The sequence below is a fragment of the Lissotriton vulgaris genome, chromosome 3_1 (assembly GCF_964263255.1).
Source record: "Lissotriton vulgaris chromosome 3_1, aLisVul1.2, whole genome shotgun sequence".
NCBI classification, from domain to species: domain Eukaryota; kingdom Metazoa; phylum Chordata; class Amphibia; order Caudata; family Salamandridae; genus Lissotriton; species Lissotriton vulgaris.
The window spans coordinates 1,420,437,901-1,420,453,262 of NC_141689.1; the positions used below are offsets into that span (position 1 = coordinate 1,420,437,901).

General features: G+C 38.4%; 1 long non-coding RNA gene across 1 annotated transcript in view; it reads left to right on the plus strand.

Moving 5' to 3' along the window:
• Nucleotides 1-9,717, plus strand: part of LOC147727981 (uncharacterized) — a 624,876-nt gene extending 615,159 nt beyond the window's left edge. The window contains exon 3 of the long non-coding RNA XR_015309353.1: nt 5,146-9,717. This is a non-coding gene — a long non-coding RNA (uncharacterized LOC147727981). The remainder of the gene's footprint in view (nt 1-5,145) is intronic.
• The last annotated feature ends 5,645 nt before the right edge of the window (nt 9,718-15,362 follow it).

Consider the following 15,362-nt stretch of genomic DNA (forward strand, 5'->3'; position numbering starts at 1 on the left):
TTTATGGCTGTGCCTGATTGTTGCTTGGTGGAAAATCGTATGCTCAGTATGGTAGGCCAGAACTGGTTATTGTGATAGGCCAATGAGAACAGCATAGGGCTTGGCTTGTGTGCAGGGAAATGTTGTGCTAGCTGCCATGGCTCTAGTACATTACAAAACGATATTGCAAAGACAGTAGACCTGGCCTATTCATTGTAGAAAGCAGATGGCAAAACCAATCAGCCTCTAACAGTTTATTAATATCACAATATGTTACTGTAGAAATGTATTGGTTTTCATGTAATCTCAGAAATGACCATAGTAGGAAAGGATAAAAGTCACTCACTCTGTCCATCCCTGGGAGTACAAATTTACTGTGATCATTCTTCTCAGGCCCTATTGAGAGTGTTAAATATTGTTTTTTGCTTCTTGCATTTTTTACATTTGTAATGGCATAAATGTACGCCAGGTGGTGCCATTTATGCAGACCTCAGTAGACCTGTGTTGTATTTAGTGTTGAGTCATTGGTAAAGACTAGAGGTGTTATCTACTCCCTGGGAAAAGGTAAGTCCGATTCCTTAGGTGTAATCAGTTTATAATGAAAAGTTATGACAAAGCAAGTATGCCTCCCATACTTATTGTGAAAGGCACATGTTAAAGGCAATATGCTTTTAAGTGTGGGTTTTTATTACACAGTGCTAAAGTCAGTTGTCACTCATTTTTTTCAATTGAATCTCGGTTTATTGTAGTAGGCTGGGGTTTTGGTGTTGGTCACATACCTGAAGAAACTATGGGGGACAGGTGATTTGAAGTATAGTAATCCTTATTAGGCTGCATTTTTAGGGATTTTATATTGTTTTAATAACTTTAATGTTTACGTATTTGTAATTTTATTGCAGTATACCTGTTGATTAATTGCCTTATAGGAAGGCTTATGACCAACGCAGTAGATCTGATTTGGTTATGATGATAAGCCAATGATACATGTTATATGCCTGATTGTTGATGAGGAAACATTGTGATAACGGTGGGCCTGACATATTGTTTGTGAAAAGCATATGTTGAAGTCAGTAGGCATTTATGGGTAGATTGTTCCTATAAATTAAAGTTTAAAGATAGGTATTTTGTTGCATGCAATCTCAGACTACTGTAGTCTAAGGTCTTGGTGCTGGTTACCCCCTCTAGCAAATGATGGATATAGAAGATTAGCGCTGTCAGTATCCTTGTTACGCCCTCTTAGGAGAGGTTCTATTTTGCTGGTACTAGGTTTTTCCTTCTGAACTTTGACAAACATAACACTACCCTACAGTCAGGTTTCTTATGAATTTCACTCTGCGCTAGGGGCATTGCTGTTTTACTTCCGCTTCCCCTGTCCCTAATTGGATAAAAAGGGGACTCCCCTTGTTTCCTTCTCTATTTTGCTTTGCCAACTGTAATTTTGTACCCTGTGTAATTTTATAAGTGTATGCCTGATGGTTGCCTTGTGGGAAAGCTTAAGCTCAGTATGGAGGTCTCAATTGGTTATTATGAAAAGTCAATCATAACAGCTAGATGCCTGATTGGTTCAATAGGGAAACATATTTCTGATGCCATTGGTCTGATCTGTTAGTTATGAAGGTTATGATAAAACCAGTAGGCCTCAGGTATAGCGATTGTGAAAATCATATGTTAAAATCAATAGACATTTAAGGTTGGATAGTTATTTCTCTATATTAAAGCCAACAGATGGTTATTTTGTTACATGAAATATCACCGACTACATTTGTAGGGAACGAATTTGGTGTTGGTTACTAGCTATGACACATCCTAGGGGTAGATTGCACTGTAAGAATTTGTGCTGGAATCTCTTTTTATCTGTCTACCGGGATCATAAAAAAATACACACATCTATATATTAATATATATCCATATAGATACATACAGGGCCTTTGGGTCAACTATTTTCTCTTATCGGTCGGTCTAAGTATCAGTCAGTTATTCAAAGTAATGTTTATTTACCGTAGGTCTTTAAACAATATAAAACATATCACTCTATGTAAATATTCTAAAATCATAACAAATTCATCAACAGACGCCATTTTAATAGTCTGATTTCCATATCCTTCCTTTCAAATGTACACAATACTCTGTATATGTCATAGACACGCCTATATACAAACATAAATATTTTAAGAGCAATAAAATTCCTATTATGCAGTATATTTCTAAAAGGTATATATCAATTAAAAGTTATCAAAAATCCATAACCATCATAGCTTCTATCCTAACGTTCAACCATACATTTCCTTTTCCATATTAAATCTTTTTACAGCCTTCATATAGTTCGCATGGCTATTGCAATTTCAAGGTTTGGCATATCTGTAGGAAGTTCAATAGCTTGTGCATGCAAATCGTTACCATATTTTAAAAAGATGGGGTGTTAAAACTGTTTCAGCAGAGCTAACAATTTTAGGCACTCTAATAAGGTATGTAAATTATCGCATTTTGTGCCCATCCTAAATGTACATTTACCATCAGGTTGCATCATTTCTGTTTCTATCCTCCCATTAGTTATACCAGGATTAATACCCATTCTCAATCTAAGTACTTCTGATCTAAACCATTGATTAGGTAAAATATCCAGATAGGGCTACCAGATTTCTTTCACCCAAATATTCATCATGAATTTCACAGATTATTTCTTTCTCAGATACTCTGTCTTCCATCCTAGTATTTTCCATCCCTAGAGTTCTGAGTTGACTCTTTGTTACTCACATTTAAGTTTTCACAGACAGTATACAATTTCTTTCTGAACTCTTTCGCCAATTTTAGGTCACTAAGCTGAGTCTCGTGCTTACACCATTGTGACACTTTCATGGCTTCTCTTGTACCCAATCTTTTCCAAAATCTTAATAGGGCTACTTGCACCTACACATTCCATGAAGTCATACCCAGCTCTAATCTAATTTCCTGGATCATGGATGAGCCTGGTAATGACATTAGGGATTTAATGCGTTTCCCTTCCTCGATATCCCAACTGGGTTTACCATTTATACAGAGGACTTCTGCTCCATATTGTAGTTGGGGTGGTATCATAGCATTATAGGCCTTTATCAGTGGTCTAAGTATCATTTATATTCTGCATCGATTTCTGACAGTGTGCTGCATAGCATGATTGTTCAGTCAGCATCAGTCATTGGCTTGCTTGCCCTGTGAATGATCGCATTTACTGATCACATGTACATCCACCTAAAAATGAGTATGCTTCAGGGTTGGGGTTGGCTGGCCAGTCCTTCAGTTTTCAATGTTCTCGTTTTGTAGTTCCCCTTTGAATTCTTTGTGTCTCCTCTTTTTTTATTTTAATGTTCCTTCATAGAATAATATAATGGAGAAGTGTGGCTCAATGATTAGAGCGGCAGACCCTGATGCAGAGGTCTAGCCCGTGACCAGGGTTCAATTCCCCGTCTTGGCGGGTCTTGGGCTCAAAAAATTCCACGGACCTGATAATTCTCGCCTCGGTGCCTATTCCAATCATGGAGTCCCACTCTGCAACTCTGGGCAATAGCTTGCTTAATCTCCACAACGGCCCCCACAATGCTAAGGATGCCTGGCCTCCACCTTGGGGGTGCCCAGGAGTGGATGCCTCACAGGGAAAGCCAGGATGGGTTCCACAGCGGTATTCGTACAAGTGCCTTGAGACCCTTGCGGGTGAGTAGTGCACTATATAAGTATCAATTTACATAACCAGGGCCACTGGAATTATGCGGCATGGGAGGGTCAAATTATGCATCAAGGTTGAGTAAATTATACAGCAAGAAACAGAAAATGATATGGCATTATGCAGCACATTTTGTGATCATGTTACTTCAATATTTTGACATTTTTACACTTTTTAACACTGTCTGGGCATTGGTTGCGCCTCATTAGTACTAGTTTGAGACACAAATATAGCAATAGGCTACAGAAAGGTGACCAGTAAACCTTTGTAAAGGAACTTCCACTATGCAGCAGCACATGTCACTGTGTTTTTACTAACTTTTGAACAGTTTGAGCTATAAACAAATATTTTTTTATTAAAATTTGCAGATAAAGCAGCAGATGATGGATGATGTGGCAAATGCGGCAAATATATAGTGATGCAAAAATCGCCGCTGCCACACGATCACATAATTCCAGTGGCCCTGACTATATCCCTCCAGGCAGTGATAACGGGGCACTTACTTGGCACTCATTTATCTGCAGTGCACTGCATCCCACATGGCCACTTCCTCTAAACCAGAAAGCTATTATGGATTGCTCTTGGACGTAGTGTAACAATGCATTAACATTCCAAGATGGCCAACATGTTGGATCTAAATGTGGCAGCCATGCTGGAACTTCAAAACAATGATAGATTATGTACACCACTCCAAGACAGACATGCTCTGCTTTGTTTAATTATTGCAAGCATATATTGTGATGTTTAGAGTGCAGCATGGTTTATTTTGTATACTTGTATTTTTTAATCTATCTTGCATATGCTGTTGAGTCTGTATGCATTTCACTGCAGTTTTCTCTGAAGGTGAATGCAGAAACTAGTCCGTGGATTGATAAGTGGCTGTATGAGAGCAAAGATGAGTGACAGAGTGCATGCATTTTGACTTATTGAGTGCCTTAACCCATCAATGGGCACTCATTATTAATAAGCCAGGCATCTTGGCATTGCCAATGAATGTTTGTGTTTCTATGAATATTGGCTAATTGTGCTTCAGTCTGGCTGTGGTTTAAACACTGGTGAACTACTAATGGCAATATTCAATGATATGTTATAAATTGGATATAGTTATTAATGGTTATATTTCCAATGTTTTATATCCAAGACAATTTTACAATAGCTTTTTTAATTGCAATGGTTTTAATTAACCAAGCAATATGTTATCATTATTACCTTTGATATACTGTATGGGTATCAGTGGTAGAGGAGAGGATAAACAAATAATCGGATTAATGCAAGCATGAGCTCCATGACTTCTACAGTAAGCAGTGTGTTTTTTTGGTAGCATTGACTCGAATTGTGTTGCTTAACTACAAAAGATGTTACCTGAATGTTTACCAAAATATTATCATTTAACAAACACAAAGTTTGTTCTTTCCCTGCTATTTTATAAGAGTATTATGAGTAAACTTTCATTTTGTGTTTGTTTCTAGATGAATTGACAACTTTCTTTTTCACTGACACGTCAAAAATGGCATGTTTAGACCCGGATAACGGTGGGAAAAGGTAAGCACCTCATCTGGGTATAACCTGCGCTGACATAGCAGTATTGTTAGCTAAGAAGGGTCACTTACCTATTACTAGCAATGTCTCAAATCCATAGAAATTCGGATTATTGTAGGGTTTTCACTCCATCTGTTGGTTGCAGCTGCTGAAATGTTATTAAAATGAAAGGATCTTTATTGGTTTCAAGCAGAAATAATTTGTTCATACTAGCATTCCACACAAATGAAAGCAAATGTGAGTGGCCCATGACACAGTGTCTTTAAATTAGTAGTGTTATGATTTCAAAACAATGCAAACAATGGGAGCTTAATTAACGAGAGGAATAGGAAGAATTTAATTGTCTTAATTAAAATGCGTTTTATGTGCTTTGTATGGTTAATTATATTAATGCAACTGCTCTGTTTGAAGTTTAGAAAGCTTTATTGAACAAAGATAGAGCCATGTAAAACATCATTACAAAACGAAGTATTATCGAGATACATGAGACATATGAGAAACAGTAATTGTTAAACTGCTAACCCCAAAAAAGGGGTATATAACTATAATAATAAACTAAGCTTTTATGGGAATTTTTCATTGGGGGGAAAGGAGGGAAAAGAAAAGAAAAGGGGAGGAAGGCAACAATAAATTCAAACTCTATGTCTATACGTAGCAAATAACAAAAAGAGAAAGGGATATAACAAATAATAAAACAAATCCAGGGGTATGTCTAGAGAGATAATTAGTTAAAGGTAACCATAACAAATCCCTTTTGATTAATAATGGAACAGTTGTAGCATCAGCACGATCAAGTCTGTGATGATGACATAACAGATACCACCAAGCATTATATACAATTTTGGAAGTGTCTTTCCAAATGGTAGTGATAATTTGAAAGGAGATTGCAATGAAAAGGTCAATAAATGTACAGACATTGCATTGAACAGTCCATATAGGGGAAGAACCACCCAGAAAAATATGTACAATCTCAAAGGGGAGGTCAGTAGACAAAATGGTATTAAGTGTAGACCAATTTTCGGGACCAGAGAACTTTGACCACAGGACAGTAAAAAAACATATGAAGAAAGTCACTATAATCACATGGGCAGGACCAACATTTTTTTTTAGTCTAATAGTTTAAATTTGTAAAGGTCTAGGGGTGTAAAAAAGAGTCGATTATAGAAAGTCTGAGTAGTGCTAGCAGAGCGAGAAACTGTGTGTATTTTAGACCAAATAGCATCCCAAACTATCAGGGCAAATTCTTGGGCTAGGTCCACTTCCCATAGAAGTTCTAGCTTCGATATAGGCTGTGCATTGGGGGAATGAGAGAGAAGCTTATAAATGGCCGAAGCTCAAAAGGGAAAAGTAAAATCTGGTGGGGAAGGGAGGGGAGGTGCAGCATCAGAAGGAGGAATGTTCAAAGGGATAGTGGAAGAGAGTGTATGTATAAGAAAAAGGAAATGGGTAGAGTGTGTGTTTGAGAGATTAAACGAGTCTCGCAGATCTTAAAGAGTTCTCCTTGAGCAAGCGGTTGTAGGTGATAATGCCTTTATCAATCAATTTTTTTGAAAAGTGCTCTGTTTCTAATGTTAAGGAATTTATTATACCAAATTGGGGTCTGCAAATGAAGGAGAAAGAAAAGAATTAAAAAGTGAAAGCGCTAATGCCTTAGCGTGCTTAAAAACAGGGGATATGAATCTTTTAGGAGGTTGAGATAGACGGGTAGCTGTAAGAAATGAGAAAGGGGCAAGTTCTATAGGGCTCCATGCTGTTAGAGGGGGCGGAGACGAATCAGTTAGGAAGGGCCAAATCTGTTTGAGTGTAAACGCAGAGTGAAAGCGGGAAATATTAGTAAAATTTATACCGCCAAGATTCTTAGGTTGTTGGAGACGAAAAAAGGGAGATTCTAGCTTTGCGATTATTCCATACAAATTTCGTTAAAATACAATTAATGGATTTAAAAAAGTAATGAGGAAGGGAAATAGGAAGCATAGAGAGATAAAAATTTACAATAGGGAGTAACATCATTTTAATAGTAGCCAATCTACCCCACCAAGAGAGGAACAGTGGCGTCCAACGATCGATGAGTGAAGAGAGTTTTTTAAGTATATCAGAATGATTGATTTTAATGGTCTCTCTGGTGGTATTAGCATAGAGAATACCTAAACATTTAATAAAACCGGGGTTCCATTCAAATCCTGAGCCTTCAAACATATGGGAGAGCAAAACTTATTAAGGGGGAGGACTTCAGATTTATCAATGTTAAGTTTATAGCAGGAAACCAAGGAATAGTCATTGAGTAAAGAGAAAAGTGCAGGTAATGAAACAGTGGGGTTAGAGATATAGAGCAAAATGTCGTATGCATAGGCAGTGAATTTAATTTCTACATCCCTATATTGAAATCCGGAGTGAGAAGAAGAGTTCCTTATTTTTTCCAGAAAAGGTTCTAAAGCAAGGATAAAGAGGAGTGGAGAAAGAGGGCATCCTTGCCTAGTGCCTCTATGAAGGGAGAAATAATCTGATTGTGCACCATTAACCCAAATAGATGTTTTAGGTGCGGAGTTCAATAGTTGAATATATTTAAGAATATGTGGGCTGAAACCATGCCATCTAAGCGCTCCAAACATAAAGTCCCAGTTGATGCGATCAAACGTTTTTTCAGCGTCTAGTGTGATGGCGGCAATGGGAGAGTCCATCTTTGAAGCTAGATGTATGATGTTAAGAAGGGTTTTTGAGTTGTCCGTAATAGATCTACCTTTAGCAAAGCCAGATTGATAGATATTCACTAATTCGGGAATAACTTTATTAATATCGATAGCCAAAATGTTTGCATTTATTTTACAATCTGTGTTTATAAGTGAAATGGGCCTATAATTTTTGCAGAGGGAGGGATGTTTATCTTTTTTAGGGAAGAGGCCAAGCATAGCCTGCGTGAAGGAACCTTTGGATTCACCAGTAGCAAGAAAATGATTAATTAAAGTGAGTAGGTGAGGTATTAAAACTGATTTGAAGTGAAGAAAAAAGCGCACAGTAAAGCCATCCGGGCCGGGAGTTTTATCCTTGGGTAGAAGTGAAAGCGCAACAATGATCTCTTTTTCTGAAATGGGAACATCAAGGGAGGAAAGATCTATAAGTGCGGTAGGGGATTTAGGGATAGATTGAAAAAAGGAGTCAATTTGCTCAGGAGAGGAGTTAGATTCAGGAGTGTAAAGGGAGGAATAGTATTTAACAAAACAATCAAGAATCATGGCATCCGAAGAATTAGAAGCTCCTTGAGTCTTTAATGACAAAAATCCTGGATTTCAGTTTTTTAATTTTAAGATAATTTGCAAGTGATTTACCTGCTTTGTTGAGTCCACCATATATTTTGGCATTAAATTTAAGAAGGTGATTGGAAGCAGAATCCCAAGAGTGTTTATTATATTCTATTTTAGCTTTAATAAGGGAGGATGGGTAATCAGGTGAATTAGTAGTGAAATAGAGGTGCTCAAGATCCTTAATTTCTTTAAGAATGCGGGATGCTTGGTTGAGAGCTTCCTTCTTTTTACGAGATACGAAATCTATGACATAGCCGCGGGCAGCGGCCTTAAAAGCATCCCAAATAAAGTGAAAATCTGAGGTAGTGTTTAAATTATTGCAAAAAAATGTGTCCATAAAAACTGTAAATTGAGTGGTGAAGAGGGGGTCAAGGAGTAAAGAATTGTTAAAACGCCACGTCGTGAGGCATGAGTGGGAAAGGGATAGTCCATATCAAGGATGACAGGGACGTGATCTGAGATGAGGATGGAGCCTATTTCAGAATGAGTCATCGATTGAAATGCATGTTGTGAGAGAAATATGTAGTCGCTACAGGAATATGATGAGTGAACTGGAGAAAAAAAGGAGAATTCAAAGGAATCGGGTGAGATATTCTCCATGAGTCCACTAGACCTCTAGAGGAGATGGATTTATGAAATGATTTTTGCATTTTATTGGGGACATATCGTGCTTGTGATTTGCGGTCTATAAAGGGATCCATAACCTGGTTACAATCACCACCTACAATCAAAACTTCAGTAGCTTGAGAAGAAAGAAGGGAGGAAAAATCATTCCAAAAGGAAATATCTACACCCTTGGGTTCATAAACATTACAAAAGGAAAGATGTTGTTAACAGTACTATCGAGATACAACCATATAGAGTCAGAAATTTCATTTTGAACTTGAACAGACAGCGATTTGTGAAATAAAATACCACCATTTTTGTTATAAACAGCTGGAGAGCAGAAAGCTTCTCCTACCCATTGTTTACATAGCGAAAATAAGTCCTGCAAGGATGTGTTTCCTGTAACAAAGCTACTTGATATTTCAGACGGGCCAAATGAGATAAAATACATTGCTTTTTGATAGGATTTCTAAGACCCTTAACGTTCCATGAAATAAAGTGAAGACTACTCATAAAAACAAGTGAAGATAGAGTAGGAAAAAGGCATGAACCAGTTAAGAAAAAAGAGAAGAAAGGATGATAAGTTAGAAAAAACAGTTAAAGAGAGGAAAAAGCACAATATATCAGTGTGAGAAAGAGAAAGCATTCGTAAGCACCACCAATGGAAGGTCCAAAATACCATAGGAGAGCAAAAGGAATCAAGAAGGCAGAGTACCAAGAAGAGAAAAAAAAGGGTGAATGAAAAAACCATTGCCAAGGAAAAGGAGGTGAAGGGAAGTAAATATATCAAAGAGGAGTATAAGAATGAGGAAATTGGGGATCTAGTACTGAGGAGAAAAGAAGGAAAGGAATGAAAGGGGAAAGAAGGAGGGAAAGATAAAGAGGGAGAGAAAGATGGGAACAAGTGTTCCCATAAGAGTAAAGAAAGAGATGACAGAAAGCCAAGAGGCTTTAGCCATAAAGCACATAAATAGGAGAACAAACAATAAAAGGGGAGTGGGCGTAAGGGAAAAACCAAGAAGGCCGCAACACAGGGATGGGAGCAAGGCGGGGCCGACAGTAAACAGTGAGATAACTTGAAGGAGGTAAACAAACCTGGACAAGTAACAAGAACTAGCATGACTAAAATAAACACAAAATGTAGAAAGAACAATGTAAAAGGGGAGCTTACCAGGATAAATGGAGAGACATCAACGGGGTGTAGGAGGCATACAAATACGAAAGGTAAACACAGGATTCTATAAACTTCAATAGCAGATGGATCTGAACAAACAAGAAGACAAGGAGCAGTGAGCCTCAATATGAGATGGGAACATAAAACTAAAGGGTAAAACAGAAGGGAACCTAGAACATCTGAAAAGAAAATTGTTAGTGATTGCTCAGTTCCATCTGCTCTTCCTGTTGTGATCTTATCTAGGACCCTAATTAAATATTCCCGATTTATGCCCTTATGTGGTTATAACAAATCATACCCTAATAAAGGCATGAGAATCAAATCCATATTTAGTAATAGCCAATGCAAACCAAATACAGCAAGGCTACTTCCTTAGACTCCTAGAGAGCACAACGAGTTCTTTCAACAAACCAAACCTCCAGCAACCTGGGAATTCCCCATGCTTTTGTTTTGATTTGTCCTAGAACTCCTGCGAGCACTATAAGAATGGCCAGTTCTTAGTGACATCTTTTATTGACGTCTTATGTCCAACCTTACGTCAAACACGTCACCTTCCAGGTATAAATATACCAGCGTTTGCCTTAAGCAACACACGGTGGTGTGGAGCAGAGCGCCTATCTACTTATCCGAAGCCCAGCTGATGCGAGTGCCGAAGGAAGCCGTCCCTCCCATTTGACGCACTGAGAAAGACGCTGTCTTTTTCTCCTGCTGAGAAAATCCAGCTCCAGTGTTTCCAGTCACCCTTGCGGGTTACTGGGAGATCGAGTCCTGAGAGCGAGATACAAGACCTCCTCCATTCTAAAACCAAGGTACGGAGCTGGTTAGACCCTTAGAGAATTCTTGAGTCAGATTCTTGGCAAAAACTAACTTAACTTAAACTGCAGCTCATTTACTCCTTCCCACGTACTAGGCTTAGGTTAGGTACACCGGGGTAGGCGTATTTAGAAGCACCAGTTGAGTACGTTTAGTCAAACTTTTATTATTGTATGTAATTGTATATATTTTATACCTTTTAAGTATCATATGGCTCAGAAACCATATCAATGCTTTTACAGTATTATTTCATAATACTCCTTTTACTGTACGTACTTTACTTTATAACAAGTATTGCAATTGTGGCAAATCACTTATCTTGCATGATAAAGAAGACTGCTCAATAAATAACAACTTTTATTGAAAACGCCCGTCTCTCTATTTCTCTGCACTCTGGTGAAACTAAGTATGCACAGTTGACTGAGTGAAATAGCTATCTATTGTTTTCACACGACTCTGGAGATATACTCCTTATTCTGGGGGAGCAAAGTTGCCATGTTTTATGCGGTTGTCAGAAGCTGAATCTGTTCTTGTCTAATCAGGGAAGTTCACTCCTCCCTGTTCATTCGAGAAAGTTTCTAGGGACCTCTGAGCTAGCTGGCAAACCTGAATTAAGTCTAACATATTCAATAGAGACCTAGTCGACCTCAGTCCTACGTCTAAACTGTTGTTTATCTTATTCCAATGCGCAGAGCCTTACGGGAAAATAGGAACTACACTACATGACTCCCAACGTTTGGTAAGGCGATAATCTAACGCAAGATACTAGAGTAACTCAGTCGTGCTTTTCCACACAAACCCCTTTTCCCGTAAAAACTCCATAGACGTCTGGAGTGGGTGAAAGGTTAACATCCGCCGAAACTTAGTAGGATGAGAATCCTATGTATTAGTTTACGGTATAGTCCACGTTGAAGGATACAGTGTTCCAAAATATTGTGCACCTAATCTTTGTTTCCTTGAAACTTGATCTGCAAACTTTTGGTCAGTAAAATGACGGAAAGTGAATAGGAAAGAGACAGAGATGCTTTGGAAGGTCAACTCTTAGCGGATGACAGTTATCCAAAATGACGACCCGAATGCAATATTCATCCCGGTCAATATAAGAAAAAACATAACTATAAAACTTATAGAAAATGGGGTATCATCGAGAGGTGGTACAGTTGTATTTGTGGTAGAGGCCCATGAATATCGGCAGACAGAGGTATTCTATTCCTGGATAACTTTTCCAGCAGCATATGATGTCAGATTTAGAAATGTCAGCAACATTTACAGCACATGATTATTTACAGGGTTCATCGAATTATGAGGAAATGTACTGTTTCAACCACTTTGGGCATCATTATCTGCATAAATCTGCAAATCCTAGAAATATTTTCAGTTATAATCAATTGGGAACATTGTCCAACCCCGCGAAAAGGCAGCTCAAAAACATTTTATGAGAAATTCCCATACTTCTCTGGGTTTAATGTCACTGATCCTGAAACATTCTATTTTAAAATGTTAAATAAGACAGGAGTGAAAAACATGTTGACAAACACTAAACTGATTTATTCAGAAAAACTTTATGAAAAAATGTCAACATTTGGTTTTGAATTTTGGAAAAACAACATAGACAAAAACCATCTGGGGTACAAAAGAATGCCAGGTACAAGGTGCAGAAGCATTGTTCAGAGCCTGTATGATCCCAGAACAAATAATGTTTCTGAATGACACAATTCAGCAAACAACCTGTCTTGGTTTAGCCAAGAAAAAAGATTTAAACAACCCGTCTATACCAAAGCCAATGCCTGATAGAAACACCACTACAGATGAGGGGTTAGACGTGGCCTATATTTTAAAACTAAACCGAACACTTCCTGATTGGAACAAATGGTTGATCTGGCCCACAGACACTAATACCTGTCATGATAGATTCCTGAACAAAATACAGGGGTTCAAACAGAACAGGCCAGACCCAAGATATTCCTAGAGACAACATCCAGGGATTGTTACAACATACAGTGTAGGAAAACCGTGCCTCAACTGGCTACAGAGATCCACGCTTCCCGAAATTAAGCAACACTTAACTTTACTTAAAGAAGGTGCTGATTTGCAAGATTTCATACTGGGACCTCGCAAACAGCGTCAAAAACGATTCATATACGCCGGTATATACGCAGCTTACAATGAAGCTTGGAAATTAAATCAAATTGAAACTGCTGAAAAAATATGAGAAATTGATCGTATTAATTTGGAAAAAACACTTTCTGTAGTGGACAATGGGTTAACGACTCTGTCCTCCAGAATCTATTCACTGGACAGCATTGTATCATCTGCTATTGATATAATAGAACTGGATATGATAATGTTACAACATGGTCAGTCCCAATTGCGTTCTATTGTACAGCTAGGTTGGACGTTACAAAACCTGCGTTCAGGTCACGTGCCATGGCGTCTAATCAATATAACGTCATTATTTTCTGTCTTTAACCTTACTGATAGACAAATCTCGTTGGCACAGAAATGAGCAGAATATACGGTGCTGAGCATTGAAAAACTTGAGAGATTACCATTGACAATGTCAGAAAGACCTGTCATTGAATGGATAGTACATGGCACCATTACAAACCCGATAACAACTTTTCAGTTTCAATACTGCCAAGAGTATATACCAGCAGGCCTGTATGAAAGGTTTGGTAAAGAATACATCAAATCAACCTGGAATTTTCCTTTTACACATAGATGTTGGAGTGGGGGAAAGAAAGAGGTATTTCTTAGTGGTACAAATTGTAAAACATCACTGAGCGGTACACTCCTATGCGAAGGTATAAACTTGCATGGCTCTTGCAAAGGTTCATCAAACAACCTTTCATGTCATCTGCACGGTACCCCGGCTACACAGATAGAGCCATTTTTCAGACATCTTTCCAACTGTAGCTACGTTATATTAAGTGATAACAGCTGTTGTGGCATGATGCCAGGAAAACCCTATCTCGTAAGCGTTACTACCAGGGTCATTTGTTGTATGCAAGTATTGTATCCAAATAGCAATCCAGACATGGAGGCGGCATTATGGCCTTCTGTGAATATCTCTTCTATTCGAATCGATACTTTAAGCAGAATGAAGTCTGTTCTTTTACAGACAACTGTGCCTTTAACCTCGTCCAAAGAGAGGTACGACCTGCAAGCTGCAAGGACAGCGGCAGAGATACATACACTATTATCGACAAATTGCCCCGTGCATTTCATAGAAATGTTAAGACAAATTTTAAACATGCTAGATACCAGTGGCATCGCACATGTATTTAAGACAATTTTTTCTGGACTTCTAGCACCCTTTGAAAAAGTCCTGGGCATCTTCCCGGATTTTGTGCACTCTCTTTTCGGTGGCCTGCCTCTTATTTTGGGACTCATAGCAAGAATTTTTTTTTGTTCCTTCTGCTCCGATATGGCAAGCCAAGTCACAGACAAAACTCAGGCTACAATGGAAGAAACGATCCGAGCAATACAATACCGAGACCGTATCACTAAGGTCCTCGGATTAGCCCGGCTAAGAGATCTAAATACTACCTTTTTTCTTTCATTCTGACCGATCTGGCAAAATTGCATCTTACCTGTGCTTCGATGTCTGCTATGCGAAAAAGAATGCGTGTTAGACGTCTGTCTTACACTACCATCAACAGTACCAATAGATGTCGACGCTTTGCTTTGTCCGGTAACGACTCATGCAACGTGTTGTCCCCAGCGGCTACCGATTCTGATGACGGCATTCGTGGAGACTTCACCATTACAAGTAGGTAGCGGTGAAGTACGAGATGAAAGCGGCAGCACACAGGTACAACCCTCTGTGATTATTGCTGATCTAGACACCGATGATGGCAATGCATCTCATATATGCCCTATTTCAACTTTTTTAGAGTTGGCCCAACTTTCACCTACTGTGGTATAAGTGTTTTTTTCTAGTCTTATCTGAGGTAATGTTCTCTCCTAACAACGAGAATAACAATTGAAATAGCGAGCACACAGCTTTCCCTGAACTCTGAATTTGGCCTTCAGTTTTTATAAACAACACTGCTGAAAATGCTTGGAACTATTTTTTCCCTTGAAAGAAAACATTTTTTTCCCAACTTTCAAAATATTTACTTTTTTTTTGGCACAGGGTACTCTGCTTAAAGTAGAACTATTCTTAGAGAACAGAGCTTCTATTCCTAGAGACTGTGGAGATAATATTTTGAATCAGCCTCTAGCACACTTACAATCTTGTATAAATATGTGA